At 42.9% G+C, this 18,358-nt stretch overlaps 1 pseudogene across 1 annotated transcript; it reads right to left on the bottom strand.

Moving 5' to 3' along the window:
- Nucleotides 1-10,129: 10,129 nt before the first annotated feature.
- Nucleotides 10,130-11,003, bottom strand: LOC113887386 (annotated as a pseudogene). Its single transcript, XR_003509726.1, has one exon. The product of XR_003509726.1 is annotated as a small ubiquitin-related modifier 2 pseudogene (transcript).
- Nucleotides 11,004-18,358: the final 7,355 nt, after the last annotated feature.

The raw sequence follows: 18,358 nt of genomic DNA, 5'->3' as shown, positions 1-18,358 counted from the left end.
CCGTATCTTTCTAACTCTTGGCCCTCCCCAGTCCATTCCCCACCCTGCAATCATAGAAATCTTTAGAAGGCAAATCAGATAAAATCATTCCCCTGCTTATGACTTTTCAGTAGCTTCTCATTGGTTTCAGGATAAGGCTCAGATCTTGCCTGGACCTCAGCTTCAAGGCTCTGAATTCTCTAACCCCTGTTTTCCTTTCTAGCTCCTGGTGAGCCTTCTTTCCCCATGATGCACCAAGCTCCATCCTCTCCACTGGCTGCCTTTTATTCCTTGAGTTCCCAAAGTTCCTTTTCCCCTGAGAGCCTTTGCACTTGCAACCATCTCCGCAGGAATGCTTTCATAGACTTTGCAATTTGTCTTTCAGATTTCAGCTTAAATGTCACTTTGTCAGATGAGATCAGGGTTCCCTGTTATAGTGCTCCAAATAGCCCATATTAATTACATTGAGGATACTGTACTGACAAATGAGGTTAGTAATCATGGAGAACAGAAGTCCAAGGGGATTGTGGATGATCTAATATTGTGTTGCTTTTAAGAAAGGGGAAGTAGATGTATTCTAGTAATCATGATATCAAAGGCACACACAGTTCTAGAACCGACTGTTAAAAGGATAGGGTATTTTATTTTAGTGGAGGGGAAAAGGCAATCACAAGTAGCTACAGTGAATTCACTGGGATATAGTTTGGCCTTCAAGATTCTGAGAAAACTCTTTTGTAGGATGAAGGGAAAGTAAATTGGAAAGGATGGTGTTGTAAGAGGTCTAAATATTTATCTTCCATAATAAGATGGCAATAAGTATTTATCTAAAAATGGAAAGATCAAGAACCATCAGTATAAGGATATTATTTAGAAATATGAAAGTAAATGTTAGAGAAAACAGTTAAGATTATTGAAAGTGGTTGCTTTTCTAGTACAGATCAGAAGTTAGGCAAGATGGAGTAGGGGTCTGCTCTTTTGCTTAAGAAGTCTTATTAATCTATTCAAGTTTTTAACTATGAATATGTATTACTTTAAAAAATAAAATTAACAAGAAGAGTAAATAGCATTTTGAATGGGCAGAAAGAAAGGAGAGCATTCAAGCCAAGAGAAACAGCAAAGATATGAAGCAGTAAGTAAACCTCTCTAGGGGAGCAGTGAAAGATAATTCAATAACTATCATTTATTGAACCCTTGCTGTGTGCCAGGCGCTGTGCAAAACACGTTGTACACATTACCTCATTTATTCTCATTAACCCCATAATGTACCCTTACTATCCTCATTTTATAGATAAAAAAATTGAGAGGTTAGGGAACATGCCCAAAGTCAGAGCTTGACAATTGCAGAGCAAAGAGTCAAACAGGTCTCCTCATGTGACTCCTCATCCATACCCTCAATCACGACATTTTGAAAGCATAATTGACAAGGTTTCATCACTGATGTAATTTATGGAACAAAGGAGGGAGGTGAATCCAAAATGACTCTAAAGAATTCAGGCTCAGTGAGTGGAAGAATGATGTTTATTCATTTGTTCATTTCAATAAATATTTACTGACTGTTGATTACATCCAAGCAGTGTGAAGGACCTATAGTAATGTACCTGAAAAGTGTGATCCCTGCTCTTACAGGGCTCATCATCAGGCTCATCATCAGTCACACATTGGAAAATCATTCAGAGGGAACATCAGTAGAGAAAATTATGAGTCATTTTAACTGTGTTGAAGTAACAATAGAATGCTCTAATACAAATGTCTAGTATGCATTTAAAATGTGGTTTTAGAGGTTGGAATAAGATGCTTTAAACCTCAAAAGTTTACCCCTGGTCAAGGGAAATCAGAACTGAGGAGAGCTATTTCATTTAATGCTTCAGAAATCCTGCACGAGCTTTAAGAATGCAGTTTCAGTCGTGGTTGGGCTGGAAGCCAGATGGCAGGAGTTTATAGATGTAAGCCATTCATTTACAAAGCTCAATGGTAGAAGAAGAAAAAAAATATTATATTGAATACAATTGTTAGGAGGACCATCAGGATTAAGCACTACCCCCGCCCCAAACTAAAGGAGACATAAACATGTTTAAAAACAGAGAGGGGAACAGACTTTGTGGACACAAGGTGGAAAGGAGAGGGTGGGACGAATTAAGAGAGTATCGTTGAAACATACACATTACTATATTTAAAATTAGATAGCTGTACGATGCAAAGAGCTCAAATCTGGTGCTCTGTGACAACCTAGAGAGGTAGGATGGGGTGGGTGGTGGGAGGGAGGCTCCAGAGAAAGGGGACTACATACACCTATAGCTGATTCATGTTGACGTATGGCAGAAACCAAAACAATATTGTAAAGCAATTTAGTTCAGTTGCTCAGTTGTGTCGGACTCTTTGTGACCCCATGGACTACAGCATGCCAGGCATCCCTGTCCATCACCAACTCCTGGAGTTTGCTCAAACTCATGTCCATTGAGTCAGTGATGCCATCCAACCATCTTTGTTGTTCCCTTCTCTTCCCACCTTCAATCTTTCCCAGCATCAGGGTCTTTTCCAGTGAGTCAGCTCTTCACATCAGGCGGCCAAAGTATTGGAGTTTCAGCTTAAGCATCAGTCCTTCCAATGAATATTCAGGACTGATTTCCTTTAGGATGGACTGGTTGGATCTCCTTGCACTCCAAGGGACTCTCAAGAGTCTTCTCCAACACCACAATTCAAAAGCATCAATTCTTTGGTGCTCAGCTTTCTTCACAGTCCAATTCTCACATCCAAACATGACTGGAAAAACCATAGCTTTGACTAAATGGACCTTTGTTGGCAAAGTAATGTCTCTGCTTTTGAATATGCTGTCTAGGTTGGTCATAACTTTTCTCCCGAGGAGCAAGTGTCTTTTAATTTCATGGGTGCAGTCACCATCTGCAGTGATTTTGGAGCCACCCAAAATAAAGTCTGTCAATGTTTCCATTTCTTCCGCATCTATTTGCCATGAAGTGATGGGACCAGATGCCATGATTTTAGTTTTCTGAATGTTGAGTTTTAAGTCAACTTTTTCACCCTCTTCTTTCACTTTTATCAAGAGGCTCTTTAGTTCTTGTTTGCTCTCTGCCATAGGGGTGGTATCATCTGCATATCTGAGGTTATTGATATTTCTCACAGCAATCTTGATTCCAGCTTGTGCTTCATCCAGCCCAGGGTTTGTCATGATGTACTCTTCATATAAGTTAAATAAGCAGTGACAATATACAGCCTTGACGTACTCCTTTCCCAATTTGGAACCAGTCTGTTATTCTATGTCCAGTTCTAACTGTTACTTCTTGATCTGCATACAGATTTCTCAGAAGGCAGTCAGGTGGTCTGGTAGTCCCATCTCTTTGAGAATTTTCAATTTGTTGTGATTCACACAGTCAAGGGCTTTGGCATAGTCAATAAAGCAGAAATATATGTTTTTCTGAAACTCTCTAGCTTTTTCAATGATCCAAAGGATGTTGGCAATTTGATCTCTGCTTCTTCTGCCTTTCCTAAATCCAGCTTGAACATCTGGAAGTTCTTAGTTGAAACCTCACTTGGAGAATTTTGATCATTACTTTGCTAGCATGTGAGATGAGTGCAATTGTGCAGTAATTTGAACATTCTTTGGCATTGCCTTTCTTTGGGATTGCAATGAAAACTGACCTTTTCCAGTCCTGCAGCCACTGCTGAGTGTCAGGAGCCATGTTAGGCATTACTGAGAAAATGGAGGCATGGCCCCAACCCCCTCTCCTCATCTCACAGGCACGGCCCTGGGATGAAGAAGTTAGGCCTTGTGACTCTGACTTCTTCTTTCCTTTCTTCAGTTGAGTTGACTGGAAAGAATGTTAAGGTGCTTATTCTTCTTGAGAGAAACATGAGAAAGCACAAAGCCTTTTGCAGTTGTGCCCAGCAAATAATCTGTTCAAGGATCTTTACAAAGAATGTTCCAGGATGAGCAGCTTGAGGCCATGGGAAGGATTATTATCTGAGACCTGTTTGTGAGGGGAATGTTTATGGCAAAAGAAGTTTGCTGAGTTTAGGGTTTAGGATTAATTAAGAATAGCTAGAAGCCTTTTTAGGAGATAATGATCTTAAGATGCTAAGGGCAAACAGGATTTAGAAAGATAAGAAATAAACTGAGGAATGTAGCATGAGTTACAATGTAATCACAAGTTAAGTACAGTAAATCTGGGTGGGGGAAACTAAAAACGTCAAACCTGTGACCTAATGCTTTTGTCAAAGTATAAAACACAACCTGAAGCTTGAAATAAACTTATAGCCCCATACTTTGAGTCAAAGGCTACATCAAGATGTAGTCCCGTACTATGAGTCAGAGGCTACATCATCGTCCGCCGACAAACTTGAAATAAAGAGGCAGTCCAAGAAAACTGAGAGGCTGTCATCATCGCCAACACCATCCATCTCTTCAGGTTGAATACCTGGCTGCTGGAGCTGGACTCCGGAAGCTGAGTTTTCCAAATTTGCTGGCATATTGAGTCCAGCACTTTCACAGCATCATATTTTAGGATTTGAAAAACCTCAACTGGAATTGCATCACCTCCACTAGCTTTGTTCATAATGATGTTCCCTTAGGCCCACTTGACTTCACACTTCAGGATGTCTGGCTCTAGATGAGTAATCATACCATCATGATTATCTGGGTCGTGAAGATATTTTCTGTATAGTTCTTCTGTGTATTCTTGCCACCTCTTCTTAATGTCTTCTGCTTCTGTTAGGTCCATACCATTTCTGTCCTTTATTGAGACCATCTTTGCATGAAATGTTCCCCTGGTATCTCTAATTTTCTTGAAGAGATCTCTAGTCTTTTCCATTCTATTGTTTTCTTCGTTCAGGTATGACCTAAATCAAATTCCTTATGATTATACAGTGAAAGTGAGGAATAAATTTAAGGGACTAGATCTGATAGATAGAGTGCCTGATGAACTATGGACGGAGGTTCGTGACATTGTACAGAAGACAGGGATCAAGACCAGCCCCATGGAAAAGAAATGCAAAAAAGCAAAATGGCTGTCTGGGGAGGCCTCACAAATAGATGTGAAAAGAAGAGAAGCAAAAAGCAAAGGAGAAAAGAAAAGATATAAGCATCTGAATGCAGAGTTCCAAAGAATAGCAAGGAGAGATAAGAAAGCGTTCCTCAGCGATCAATGCAAAGAAATAGAGGAAAACAACAGAATGGGAAAGACTAGAGATCTCTTCAAGAAAATTAGAGATACCAAGGGAACATTTCATGCAAATATGGGCTCGATAAAGGACAGAAATGGTATGGACCTAACAGAAGCAGAAGATATTAAGAAGAGGTGCCAAGAATACACAGAAGAACTGTACAAAAAAGAGCTTCATGACCAAGATAATCACGATGGTGTGATCACTGACCTACAGCCAGACATCCTGGAATGTGAAGTCAAGCGGGCCTTAGAAAGCATCACTACGAACAAAGCTAGTGGAGGTGATGGAATTCCAGTTGAGCTATTTCATATCCTGAAAGATGATGCTGTGAAAGTGCTGGACTCAATATGCCAGCAAACTTGGAAAACTCAGCAGCAGCCACAGGACTGGAAAAGGTCAGTTTTCATTCCAATCCCAAAGAAAGGCAATGCCAAAGAATGCTCAAACTACCGCACAATTGCACTCATCTCACACACTAGTAAAGTAATGCTGAAAATTCTCCAAGCCAGGCTTCAGCAATATATGAACCATAAACTTCTAGATGTTCAAGCTGGTTTTAGAAAAGGCAGAGGAACCAGAGATCAAATTGTCAACATCTGCTAGATCATTGAAAAAGCAAGAGAGTTCCAGAAAAACATCTATTTCTGCTTTATTGACTATGCCAAAGCCTTTGACTGTGTGGATCACAATAAACTGGAAAATTCTGAAAGAGATGGGACTACCAGACCACCTGACCTGCCTCTTGAGAAATCTGTATGCAGGTCAGGAAGCAACAGTTAGAACTGGGCATGAACACCAGACTGGTTCCAAATAGGAAAAGGAGTTCGTCAAGGCTGTATATTATCACCCTGTTTATTTAACTTATATGCAGAGTACCTCATGAGAAACGCTGGGCTGGAAGAAGCACAAGCTGGAATCAAGATTGCCAGGAGAAATACCAATAACCTCAGATATGCAGATGACACCACCCTTATAGCAGAAAGTGAAGAGAAACTAAAAGGCCTCTTGATGAAAGTGAAAGAGGAGAGTGGAAAAATTGGCTTAAAGCTCAACATTCAGAAAACGAAGATCATGGCATCTGGTCCCATCACTTCATGGGAAATAGATGGGGAAACAGTGGAAACAGTGTCAGACTTTATTTTTTGGGGCTCCAAAATCACTGTAGATGGTGATTGCAGCCATGAAATTAAAAGAGGGTTACTCCTTGGAAGGAAGGTTATGACCAACCTAGATAGCATATTGAAAAGCAGAGACATTACTTTGCCAACAAAGATCTGTCTAGTCAAGGCTATGGTTTTTCCAGTGTTCATGTATGGATTGTGAAAGTTGGACTGTGAAGAAAGCTGAGTGCTGAAGAATTGATGCTTTTGAACTGTGGTGTTGGAGAAGACTCTTGACAGTCCCTTGGACTACAAGGAGATCCAACCAGTCCATTCTAAAGGAGATCAGTCCTAGGGGTTCTTTGGAAAGACTGATGCTAAAGCTGAAACCCCAATATTTTGGCTACCTGATGCGAAGAGTTGAGTCATTGGAAAAGACTCTGATGCTAGGAGGGATTGGGGGCAGGAGGAGAAGAGGATGACAGAAGATGAGATGGCTTGATGGCATCACCAGCTTGATGGACATGAATCAGATCTAATCCTTTCAGCCTATTTCTCACTTCCACTGTATAATCAAAAGGGATTTAATTTAGGTCATACCTGAATGGCTTAGTGGTTTTCCCTACTTTCTTCAATTTAAGTCTGAATTTGGGAATAAGGAGTTCATGACCTGAGCCACAGTCAACTCCTGGTCTTGTTTGTGCTCGCTCTAAAGAGCTTCTCCATCTTTGCCATGAAGAATATAATCAATCTGATTTCAGTATTGACCATCTCGTGATGTCCATGTGTAGAGTCTTCTTTTGTGTTGTTGGAAGAGGGTGTTTGCTATGACCAGTGCATTCTCTTGGCAAAACTCTATTAGCCTTTGCCCTACTTCATTCTATACTCCAACGCCAAATTTGCCTGTTACTCCAGGTATTTCTTGACTTCCTACTTTTGCATTCTCTTCCCCTATAATGACATCTTTTTTGGGTGTTAGTTCTAGAAGGTCTTGTAGGTCTTCATAGAACCATTCAACTTCAGCTTCTTCAGCACTACTAGTCAGTGCATAGACTTGGATCACCATGATATTGAATGATTTGCCTTGGAAACGAAGAGAAGTCATTCTGTTGTTTTTGAAATTGCATCCAAATACTGCATTTCAGAATGAAGCGACTTAGCAGCAGCAGCAACAGAACGCTCATATATCTCTTTTTGATCTTAAATCATTTGGTCATAGGTAACTTACCATGAGAAGATGATGGTGGCCTACCACAAGGCTGGCCATGCGGTGGTGGGCTGGTTCCTGGAACATGCAGACCCCCTGCTCAAGGTGTCCATCGTCCCCCGGGGCAAGGGGCTCGGCTATGCCCAGTGCCTGCCCAGGGAGCAGTACCTGTACACACAGGAGCAGCTCTTTGACCGCATGTGTGCCATGCTGGGCGGCCGTGTGGCTGAGCAGCTGTTCTTCGGACGGGTCACCACGGGGGCCCAGGACGACCTGAGGAAGGTCACCCAGAGTGCCTATGCCCAGATTGTGCAGTTCAGGATGAGCGAGAAGCTGGGCCAGGTGTCCTTCAATCTCCCGCGGCCAGGCGAGGCGCTGGTGGAGAAACCGTTCAGCGAGGCCACAGCCCAGCTCCTAGACGAGGAGGTGCGGCGGTTCATCGGATCCACGCATGCGCGCACCCTGGACCTGCTCATGCGCTGCCGCGAGCAGGTGGACAAGGTGGGCAGGAGCCTGCTGGAGAAGGAGGTGCTGGAGGGGCCCGACATGGTGGAGTTGCTCGGGCCGCGGCCATTTGCCGAGAAGATCACCTACGAGGAGCTCGTGGAGGGCACGGGCGGCCTGGAGGAGGACACGGTCCTTCCCGAAGGTTTGCAGGGCTGGCATGGGGAGCCCGCTGCAGGAGAGCCCAGCCTGGCACCTCTGCCTGGAGAGCAGCCTCTGGGACCCCCAGGAAGCAAATTAAAGCACATGTAACCCAAAGCAATGGCACCCCACTCCAGTACTCTTGCCTGGAAAATTCCACGGACAGAGGAGCCTGGTGGGCTGCAGTCCATGGGGTTGCTAAGAGTTGGACACGACTGAGCCACTTCACTTTTACTTTTCACTTTCATGCATTGGAGAAGGAAATGGCAAGCCACTCCAGTGTTCTTGCCTGGAGAATCCCAGGGACGAGGGAGCCTGGTGGGCTGCCGTCTATGGAGTCGCATAGAGTCAGACAAGACTAAAGTGACTTAGCAGCTTAGCAGCAGCAACTTACCATAAGGCCACAGGTATGGATTGAGGAGGGGCCACAGTGTGGCAGGAAGAGGTGACAAGGGAGTCTAGGCCACCTGCTCGTGAAACTAGCATGTCTTCAGAGCCTGCTCAGGCTCCATCCCACACGGACACCTTCCAGAAGATGAGGGAATACTTCTGGGCACTCCAGACTTTATTGCCAGGGGGATGAGATAACAGTGTTTGTGATGGGCAGCCTGTGTATTTTCACTTGGCCAGCCATTCTGCTGCTGCTGCTGCTGCTGCTGCTAAGTCACGTCAGTCATGTCGGAATCTGTACGACCCCATAGACAGCAGCCCACCAGGCTCCCCCGTCCCTGGGATTCCCCAGACAAGAACACTGGAGTGGGTTGCCAGTTCCTTTTCCAATGCATGAAAGTGAAAAGTGAAAGTGAAGTCACTCAGTCGTGTCTGACTCTATGAGACCCCATGGACTGCAGCCTACCAGGCTCCTCTGTCCATGGAATTTTCCAGGCAAGAGTACTGGAGTGGGGTGCCATTACCTTCTCTGGGCCAGCCATTCAGTCTCCACTAGAACTATCAGCAAGCCAGGAGATTCTTGAAAGCCCTCCCAGCAAAACAGGAGATTAGTTGAGTGAGCAAAGCAGACATCCCACCAGGTGTCTACTAGACACCCCCCCTCCCTCTTTTCAGCACTGCCTTACTGCCTTTTCCTAGCCTCTGTTTCAAGAGCCCAGTGTTCTTCCAAAGTCCCCCTTTATGAGTAGAGGAATGAGATCTGATAAATCTCTTTAATTTGAGAATTTGGGGACTTAAAATATGTTGAGATAGTCCAAAAGAACCGCAGGCAATGAGCAACGCTGAGCCAAAGTAATGAGTCTCTGATGGTGGGATTGAAGTGTGAATAAGGAAGCTACCTGGGTGTGTAGGGAAGGTTCACTCACCTTTTGCCCTTCAGATCACACCTTGTGACCACCAACTTCTTTGTTGTGGTACATGGCCTTCCCATTGCCATGGCTCCTCTTGTTGCACAGCACGGGCTCTAGAGCATGGACTCAGTAGTTGGGGCTTGTGGGCTTAGTTTCCCCACAGCACTTGGGACCTTCCTGGACCAGGGATTGAAACCATGTCCCCTGCATTGGCAGGCGAATTCTTTACCACTGAGTCACCAGGGAAGTCCCATACCTTCTCTTTTACAGTTGTGGGGAAGGCCAAGTTTCCTTTCTGCCCTAATCTTCCTACCTTTCAATATCTAACACCTCCTCCTTCCTCCACCCTCCCTTCCTCCACCCTCCATTCCTCCACCCTCCCTGAGGCTCTTACCACACCTCTGATTTATGAGACTCTTCCTAATCAATCCTGGGTAACAGAGAACACCCAACAGTGAAGAGAAAACCAAACCCATCACATAAATACTGTACTTACTTGTTTTGTTAGCACTCAGAGTGAAGCTTGCTTCCTTCTCTGTGCTATCTCTGTATCTCTGTGTACAGAATGCCCAGAATCACCCAGGCAACCAGATAGAATGGAACTTTAAAGAAACAATCATCTTTTTTTTTTTTTTTTTTCATTTTAAACAAGAAGTTTATTTAAACAACAAGACGCTTGACTTGAAGGGAAAACTATCTAGGATTCATTTCTTTTAGAGTAATTTATCCCTACTTAAAGACAGATTGCCCTACATGTAACAGCTACGTACAAAAAAGTTATAAAATTGTCCTTGGTTTTACAATGATAAATGAAAAACATTAAAATTCTCCAATCGAACAAGGTATGCAAGAATTTTTATGTTGTTCTTTTTTTTGTTAAACAGTGAGAGCAAAATAACTTACTGGAATATAAAGATAGAGAGCTGATGAGCATGCCACTAATGGAGAAAAGGGGGTATTTTCACAGAATCAGTATTTTTCCCCATCCCATCTCCATTTGATGTCGATCAAAACATACCATTGGCCATTTAGTTAAAAGAAATGCAATATGCTTGTGCACATACACCAGTTACTTTATGTACAATAAAGGAATGGGGAAGGGGAAAATGAAAGAATAGAGAAACTATACTGTAGTAGTCAGGATGCGGTGGAACCAAATTGCGGTTTTCTAATTGAGAATGTCTTCTTGGTCTGGAGCAACAGAATTCTGGAGTAAAGTAGCAGGTTCCCTTTTTAGTAGACACCTCCTGTCTGCTGCTGGAATACATCAATTGTATCTTCATCTTCCATCTCCAACTGTGCAGGTGTGTCTGTTTCATTGATTGGCTGCCCGTCAAATCGGAATCTGATGTGCCTCATTGACAAACCCTGTCGTTCACAATAGGCTTTCATTAGTTTACTAAGTGGTGTATGCCTCTTAATCTTAAACTGCACCACAGAACCATCCTGCCCCGCCACCTTCAAATTAATATGATCGTTGTTCTCAGTCTTGACTCCTTCCTTGGGCTTTTCGTCCGCCATGGCGAGCGCCTGAGTCTCCTCAGCTGCCGCTTCACAAAAGAGGTACCAGGTCCGCAGGGAACGAGCCAGAAACAATCATCTTTTCATACCTCACTAGAAATTAATTAGCTTGTCTCCTGCAGACCAGTACTAATATTATCAGAGGTGATGTCTCAACTCCTGCTCAGTTCTAGGCTGTAATTAATAATCAGGCTATTTCTCTGTCATTCCGTGACTGCTGGGCAATCTCCTTTCACTAATGGCTTCTTTATGTTACCACAGGGCAGACAAGCTTCCAGTGACCCTCAGGCTTCCACAGGAAGTTTTAGCCAGATCTAATCACTATGGGTCTCCAGCAGACACACTCTCCTCCCCATCCCAACATTGTTATCACCCAAATGAAACTGTTAAAGGAATAGAAACGTCACAAAAGTGTACAGTTTATGAACCAATTGTGTACACTTCAGCAGGGAACAGTTTTTCTTATTGAATACTTACAAGATTGTTACCTGCCTTATCTCCTTTGGGCTGCGTCCCCCAGTTATGTGTCAGTTTACCAGAAAGCTGGTGTTCCCTGAAGCACAGAACTCTAAACCATTGCCTCAATTCACTTCACTTTAGCAATGGTGCTTCCTGGATGGTGTACATATTTGTAATACATATAAAGTTCCTGATATCATCAATTTTGTATTTAATAAAGGGATGTGAGACCACTGCACTTTTTGACAATCGGTATAATATTAGTTGTTAATATTATTTCATGGGAAAAGTCAGTATCTTCTTTGGATTAAATCACAGCTGCCTCAGGAATATATGGGAATATTCCTAATCAGTTTTTGTTCTTGGCCCAGATCATAAACAATATTCACGATCTCAAGTGTACAGAGAACTTATTTATAGCCTTGACATATTTTTCCATGAACTGTTTAAATACCAACAGAGTCTCAATGTACCTGGCCAGGAAAATAATTGATTTATGTTCATGTCTATTGGTGACCTTCCATAGAAAGAAATTAAGAATCATTTGAGTATAAAGAGGGCTCAAAAAAAAACCTTGTGTGCACCAGGACCCAGAGACCCCACAAGAGACTGAGCCAGACCTGCCTTTGAGTGTTTGAGTATCTTCTGCAAAGGCACGGGTCAGCAGTGGCCTGCCATGGGGACAGGAGCTCTGGCTGCAGCAGACCTGGGAGGCAGGGTGTGTGGCATAAAACCTCTTGGAGGTCACCATTAGCCCCAGCATAGAGCCACCGAGCAGACGACCTACACACTGGAGAATAATTTTATCAAAGAAGTTCTCACACTGTTGCAAAAGTTCTAGGGCCACAAAACAGATTCCCCACCCTGGGGATCTGGCAAAGGGACTGAGAACCCCCAAAGAATTTGACTTTGAAGGCCAGTTGGATTTTATTACAGAACTTCCACAGGACGGAAGAAATAGACTCTTGGAGGGCACAAACAAAACCTTATGTTCACCAGGACCCAGGAGAAAGGAGCAGTGACCCCACAAGAGACTGAGCCATACTTGCCTGTGAGTGTCCAGGAATCTCCATCGGGGCCTGCTGTGGTGTCATGGGCACTGAACAAAACAGTCCTGGGAGCTGTGTGAAGGAGGTTGCCATTACTGCCATTACCCTTACCATAGTTTAGCCTCAGGCCAAACCACAGGGAGGGAACACGGCCCCACCCATCAACAGAAAATTGGGTTAAAGATTTACTGAGCATGTCCTCACCCATCAGAACAAGACCCAGATTCCCCATAGCCAGTCCCTCCCACCAAGAAGCTTTCACAAGCCTCTTGTCTTTAACCATCAGAGGGCAGCAGACTGAAAACCATAATCAAAGAAAACTAACCAAATTGATGACATGAACCACAGCCTTGTCTAACTCAATGAAATTATGAGACATGCCATGTAGGGCCACCCAAGGAAGATGGGTCATGGTGGAGAGTTCTGACAAAATGTGGTCTACTGGAGAAGGGAATAGCAAACCATTTCAGTATTCTTACCTTGAGAATCCCATGAACAGCATGAAAAGGGAAAAATATATGACACTGAAAGATGAACTCCCCAGGTCAGTAAGTGTCCAATATGCTACTGGAGAAGAGCAGAGAAATTGCTCCAGAAGGAATGAAGAGATGGGGCCAAAGCGGAAACAATGCCCAGTTGTGGATGTGTCTGGTGGTGAAAGTAAAGTCTGATGCTGTAAAGAACAATATTGCATAGGAACTTGAAATGTTAGGTCCATGAATCAAGGTAAATTGGAAGTGGTCAAACAGGAGATGGCAGAGTGAACATTGACATTTTAGGAATCAGTGAACGAAAATGGACCAGAATCAGTTCAGTTCAGTTCAGTTCAGTCACTCAGCCGTGTCTGACTCTTTGCAACCCCATGAATTATGGAGGCAGCACGCCAGGCCTCCCTGTCCATCACCAACTCCTGGAGTGCACTCAGACTCACATCCATCGAGTCAGTGATGCCATCCACCCATCTCATCCTCTTTCATCCTCTTCTCCTCCTGCCCCCAATCCCTCCCAGTATCAGGGTCTTTTCCAGTGAGTCAACTCTTCGCATGAGGTGGCCAAAGGATTGAAGTTTCAGCTTTAGCATCATTCCTTCCAAAGAAATCCCAGGGCTGATTTCCTTCAGAATGGACTGGTTGGATCTCCTTGCAGTCCAAGGGACTCTCAAGAGTCTTCTCCAACACCACAGTTCAAAAGCATCAATTCTTTGGCGCTCAGCCTTCTTCACAGTCCAAGTCTCACATCCATACATGACCACTGGAAAAACCATAGCCTTGACTAGATCAACCTTTGTTGGCAAAGTAATGTCTCTGATTTTCAATATGCTATCTAGGTTGGCCATAACTTATCTTCCAAGGAGTAAGCGTCTTTTAATTTCATGGCTGCAGTCACCATCTGCAGTGACTTTGGAGCCCAAAAAACCAAAGTCTGACACTGTTTCCACTGTTTCCCCATCTATTTCCCATGAAGTGATGGGACCAGATGCCATGATCTTAGTTTTCTGAATGTTGAGCTTTAAGTCAACTTTTTCACTCTCCACTTTCACTTTCATCAAGAGGCTTTTTAGTTTCTCTTCACTTTCTGCCATAAGGGTGGGGTCATCTGCATATCTGAGGTTACTGATATTTCCCCTGGCAATCATGATTCCAGCTTGTGTTTCTTCCAGTCCAGCGTTTCTCATGATGTACTCTGCATATAAGTTAAATAAGCAGAGTGACAATATACAGCCTTGACGTATTCCTTTTCTTATTTGGAACCAGTCTGTTGTTCCATGTCCAGTTCTAACTGTTGCTTCCTGACCTGCATACAGATTTCTCAAGAGGCAGGTCAGGTGGTCTGGTATTCCCATCTCTTTCAGAATTTCCCACAGTTTATTGTGATCCACACAGTCAAAAGCTTTGGCATAGTCAATAAAACAGAAATAGATGTTTTTTTCTGGAACTCTCTTGCTTTTTCCATGGTCCATCAGATGTTGGCTGGTTCCTCTGCCTTTTCTAAAACCAGCTTGAACATCAGGAAGTTCACGGTTAACGTATTGCTGAAGCCTGGCTTGGAGAATTTTGAGCATTAGATAGCCATTATATCTACTACTGTGGGCAAGAATCCCTTTGAAGAAATGGGTCCCTTTTGAACAAAATCCCTTTGAACAAAAGAGTCTGAAATGCAGTACTTGGGTGTGGTCTCAAAAACGACAGAATGATCTCTGTTTGTTTCCAAGGCAAACCATTCAATACCACAGTAATCCAAGTCTATGTCCCAACCAGTAATGCCAAAGAAGCTTAAGTTGAACAGTTCTATGAAGACCTACAACACCTTCTAGAAATAACACCCAAAAAAGATATCCTTTTCATCATAGGGGACTGGAATGCAAAAGTAAGTAAGTCAAGAGATACCTGGAGTAACAGACAAATTTGGCCTTGGAGTACAGAATGAGGCAGGGCAAAGGCTAATAGAGTTTTGCCAAGAGAACACACTGGTCATAGCAAACACACTCTTCCACATCACAAGAGATGTCCATGTCTTTGCATGGACATCCCAGATGGTCAATACCGAAATCAGATTGATTATATTCTTTGTAGCCAAAGATGGAGAAGCTCTATACAGTCAGGACAAACAAGACTGGGAACTGACTGTGGCTCAGATAATGAACTTTTATTGCCAAATTCAGACTTAAACTGAAGAAAGTGGGGAAAACCACTAGACCATCTTTGCATGAAATGTTCCCTTGGTATCTCTCATTTTCTTGAAGAGATCTCTAGTCTTTCCCATTCTGTTGTTTTCCTCTATTTCTTTGCACTGATCGCTGAGGAAGGCTTTCTTATCTCTTCTTGCTATTCTTTGGAACTCTGCACTCAGATGCTTGTATCTTTCCTTTTCTCCTTTTCTTTTTGCTTCTCTTCTTTTCACAGCTATTTGTAAGGCCTCCTTAGACAGCCATTTTGCTTTTTTACATTTCTTTTCCATGGGGATGGTCTTGATTCCTGTCTCCTGTACAATGTCAAGAACCTCAGTCCATAGTTCATCAGACACTCTATCTATCAGATCTAGTCCCTTAAGTCTATTCCTCACTTTCACTGTATAATCATAAGGGATTTGATTTAGGTCATACCTGAATGGTCTAGTGGTTTTCCCTAGTTTCTTCAATTTAAGTCTGAATTTGGCACTCAGGAGTTCATGATATGAGCCACAGTCAGCTCCTGGTCTTGTTTTTGTTGACTGTATAGAGCTTCCATCTTTCAGGTATGACTTAAATCAAATCCCTTATGATTATACAGTGAAAGTGAGAAATAGATTCAAGGGATTAGATCTGATAGACAGAGTACCTGAAGAACTATGGACGGAGGTTCATAATATTGTACAGGAGGCTGTGATCAAAACCAATCACAAGAAAAAGAAATGCAAAAAGGCAAAATGGTTGTCTGAGGAGGCCTTAGAAATAGCTGTGAAAAGAAGAGAAGCAAACAGCAAAGGAGAAAAGGAAAGATATACCTATTTGAATGCAGATTTCCAAAGAATAGCAAGGAGAGATAAGAAAGCCTTCCTCAGTGGTCAATGCAAAGAAAGAGGAAAATAATAGAATGGGAAAGACTAGAGATCTCTTCAAGAAAATTAGAGATACCAAGGGAACTTTTTATGCAAGGATGGTCAAAATAAAGGACATAAATGGTATGGACCATACAGAAGCAGAGGACATTAAGAGGTGGCAAGAATACACAGAAGAACTGTAGAAAAAAGATCTTCACGGCCCAGATAACCATGATGGTGCGATCACTCACCTAGACCCAGACATCCTGAAGTGCGAAGTCAAGTGGGCCTTAGGAAGCATCACTATGAACAAAGCTAGTGGAGGTGGTGCAATTCCAGTTGAGCTTTTTCAAATCCTGATACTGTGAAAGTGCTGCACTCAATATGCCAGCAAATTTGGAAATCTCAGCAGTGGCCACAGGACCGGAAAAGGTCAGTTTTGATTCTGATTCCAAAGAAAGGCCATGTCAAACAATGTTCACACTACTGCACAATTGCACTCATCTCACATGCTAGCAAAGTAATGATCAACATTCTCCAAAAGAGGTTTCAACAGTACGTGAACTGAGAACTTCCAGATGTTCAAGCTGGATTTGTGAAAGGCAGAGGAACCAGGGACCAAATTGCCAACATCCATTGGATCATTGAAAAAGCAAGAGAGTTCCAGAAAAACATCTACTTCTGCTTCATTGACTATGCCAAAGCCTTGACTGTGTGGATCACAACAATCTATGGAAAATTCTTCAAGAGCTGGGAATACCAGAGCACCTTACCTGCCTCCTGAGAAATCTGTATGCAGGTCAAGAAGTAACAGTTAGAACCAGACATGGAACAATGGACTGGTATGTCAAGGCTGTATATTGTCACCATGCTTATTTAACTGCTATGAAGAGTACATCATGTGAAATGCTGGCCTGGATAAAGCACAAGCCGGAATTAAAATTGCTGGGAGAAATACCAGTAATCTCTGATATGCAAATGACACCACCCTTATGGCAGAAAGCAAAGAACTAAAGAGCCTCTTGATGAAAGTGAAAGAGGAGAGTGTAAAAGCTAGCTTAAGACTCAACATTCAGAAAACTAAGATCATGGAATCAGGTCCCATCACTTCATGGCAAATAGATGGGGAAACAGTAAAAACACTGACAGACTCTATTTTCTTGGACTCAAAACCCACTGCAGATGGGGACTGCAACCATAAAGTTAAAAGATGCTTGCTCATTGGAAGAAAACCTATGACCAACCTAGACAGCATATTGAAAAGCAGAGACATTACTTTACAGTCAAAGGTCTGTCTAGTCAAAGCTATGAGTTTTCCAATCATCATGTATGGATGTCAGAGTTGGACCATAAAGAAGGCTGAGCAATGAAGAATTGATGCTTTTGAACTGTGGTGTTGGAGAAGACTCGAGAGTCCCTTGGAGTGCAAGCAGATCAAACCAGTCTATCACAAAGGAAATCAACCCTGAATATTCAGTGGAAGGACTGATGCTAAAACTGAAGCTCCAATACTTTGGCCATGTGATGTGAAGAACTGACTCATTGGAAAAGACCCTGATGATGGGAAAGATTGAAGGTGGGAGGAGAAGGGGCCAACTGAGGATGAGATGGTTGGATGGCATCACTGACTCGATGGATTGAGTTTGAAGAGACTCCAGGAGTTGGTGATGGACAGGGAGGCCTGGTGTGCTGTAGCCCATGGGTTTGCAAAGAGTTGGACAGGACTGAGCAACTGTACTGACTGAAATATAAAGAAGAGATAGGAAAAGCCAAAAGTTTAGCAGACTGCTGTGATGAGAGGTGATCAAAATGTATATATTTTGTGTACCTCATATTTCCATAATGTAGTTCCACAATGATCTTTGCTATCTTTTAGAAGAAGACCTATGCTTATCTCAATTTCTTCCTCAACTATTGGGATGGCAAACATATGACATATATATTGCCACTCCCCACTCCCACTTTCACAGCAGGCAGTGGTAGTCCATCTTGGCATCTTTGTCACTGAATTTGGAGTAATTGCATAACCTTTTGCAGTCCAGCTCTATACACAGCTGTGTAAAGAGATGACATGGGTCACCTGAGATGAAAGCCATTTGTCTTTCTTTTTTTCTCCTTGAGGGGTGATATTGTTTCTTAGTCAAGGATCAGTGGTGTTAATGAGTAGAAACTCTTTCATGCTATCTTTAGAAGGGGAAATTTATTATAAGACTATGACAACCAATATTACAGCTATCTGGTCTATGAAATACAGTGATTGAATTTGGAATCGGCAAGCAGAAACTGAGGTTGCTTTTCTTTTTCTCGGTGATCACATAGTGTCTCTCTTCTATGCTTCTCTCTATTTCCTTTGACTCTCATTTCAACTTTCTACCTAACTGCCTTCCCAGTCTGACTCTT

This window comes from Bos indicus x Bos taurus, chromosome X (genome assembly GCF_003369695.1).
Source record: "Bos indicus x Bos taurus breed Angus x Brahman F1 hybrid chromosome X, Bos_hybrid_MaternalHap_v2.0, whole genome shotgun sequence".
Lineage (NCBI taxonomy): Eukaryota > Metazoa > Chordata > Mammalia > Artiodactyla > Bovidae > Bos > Bos indicus x Bos taurus.
Note: the sequence above shows the minus strand (reverse complement) of the source record. Positions and strands in the feature narration are given on the sequence as shown.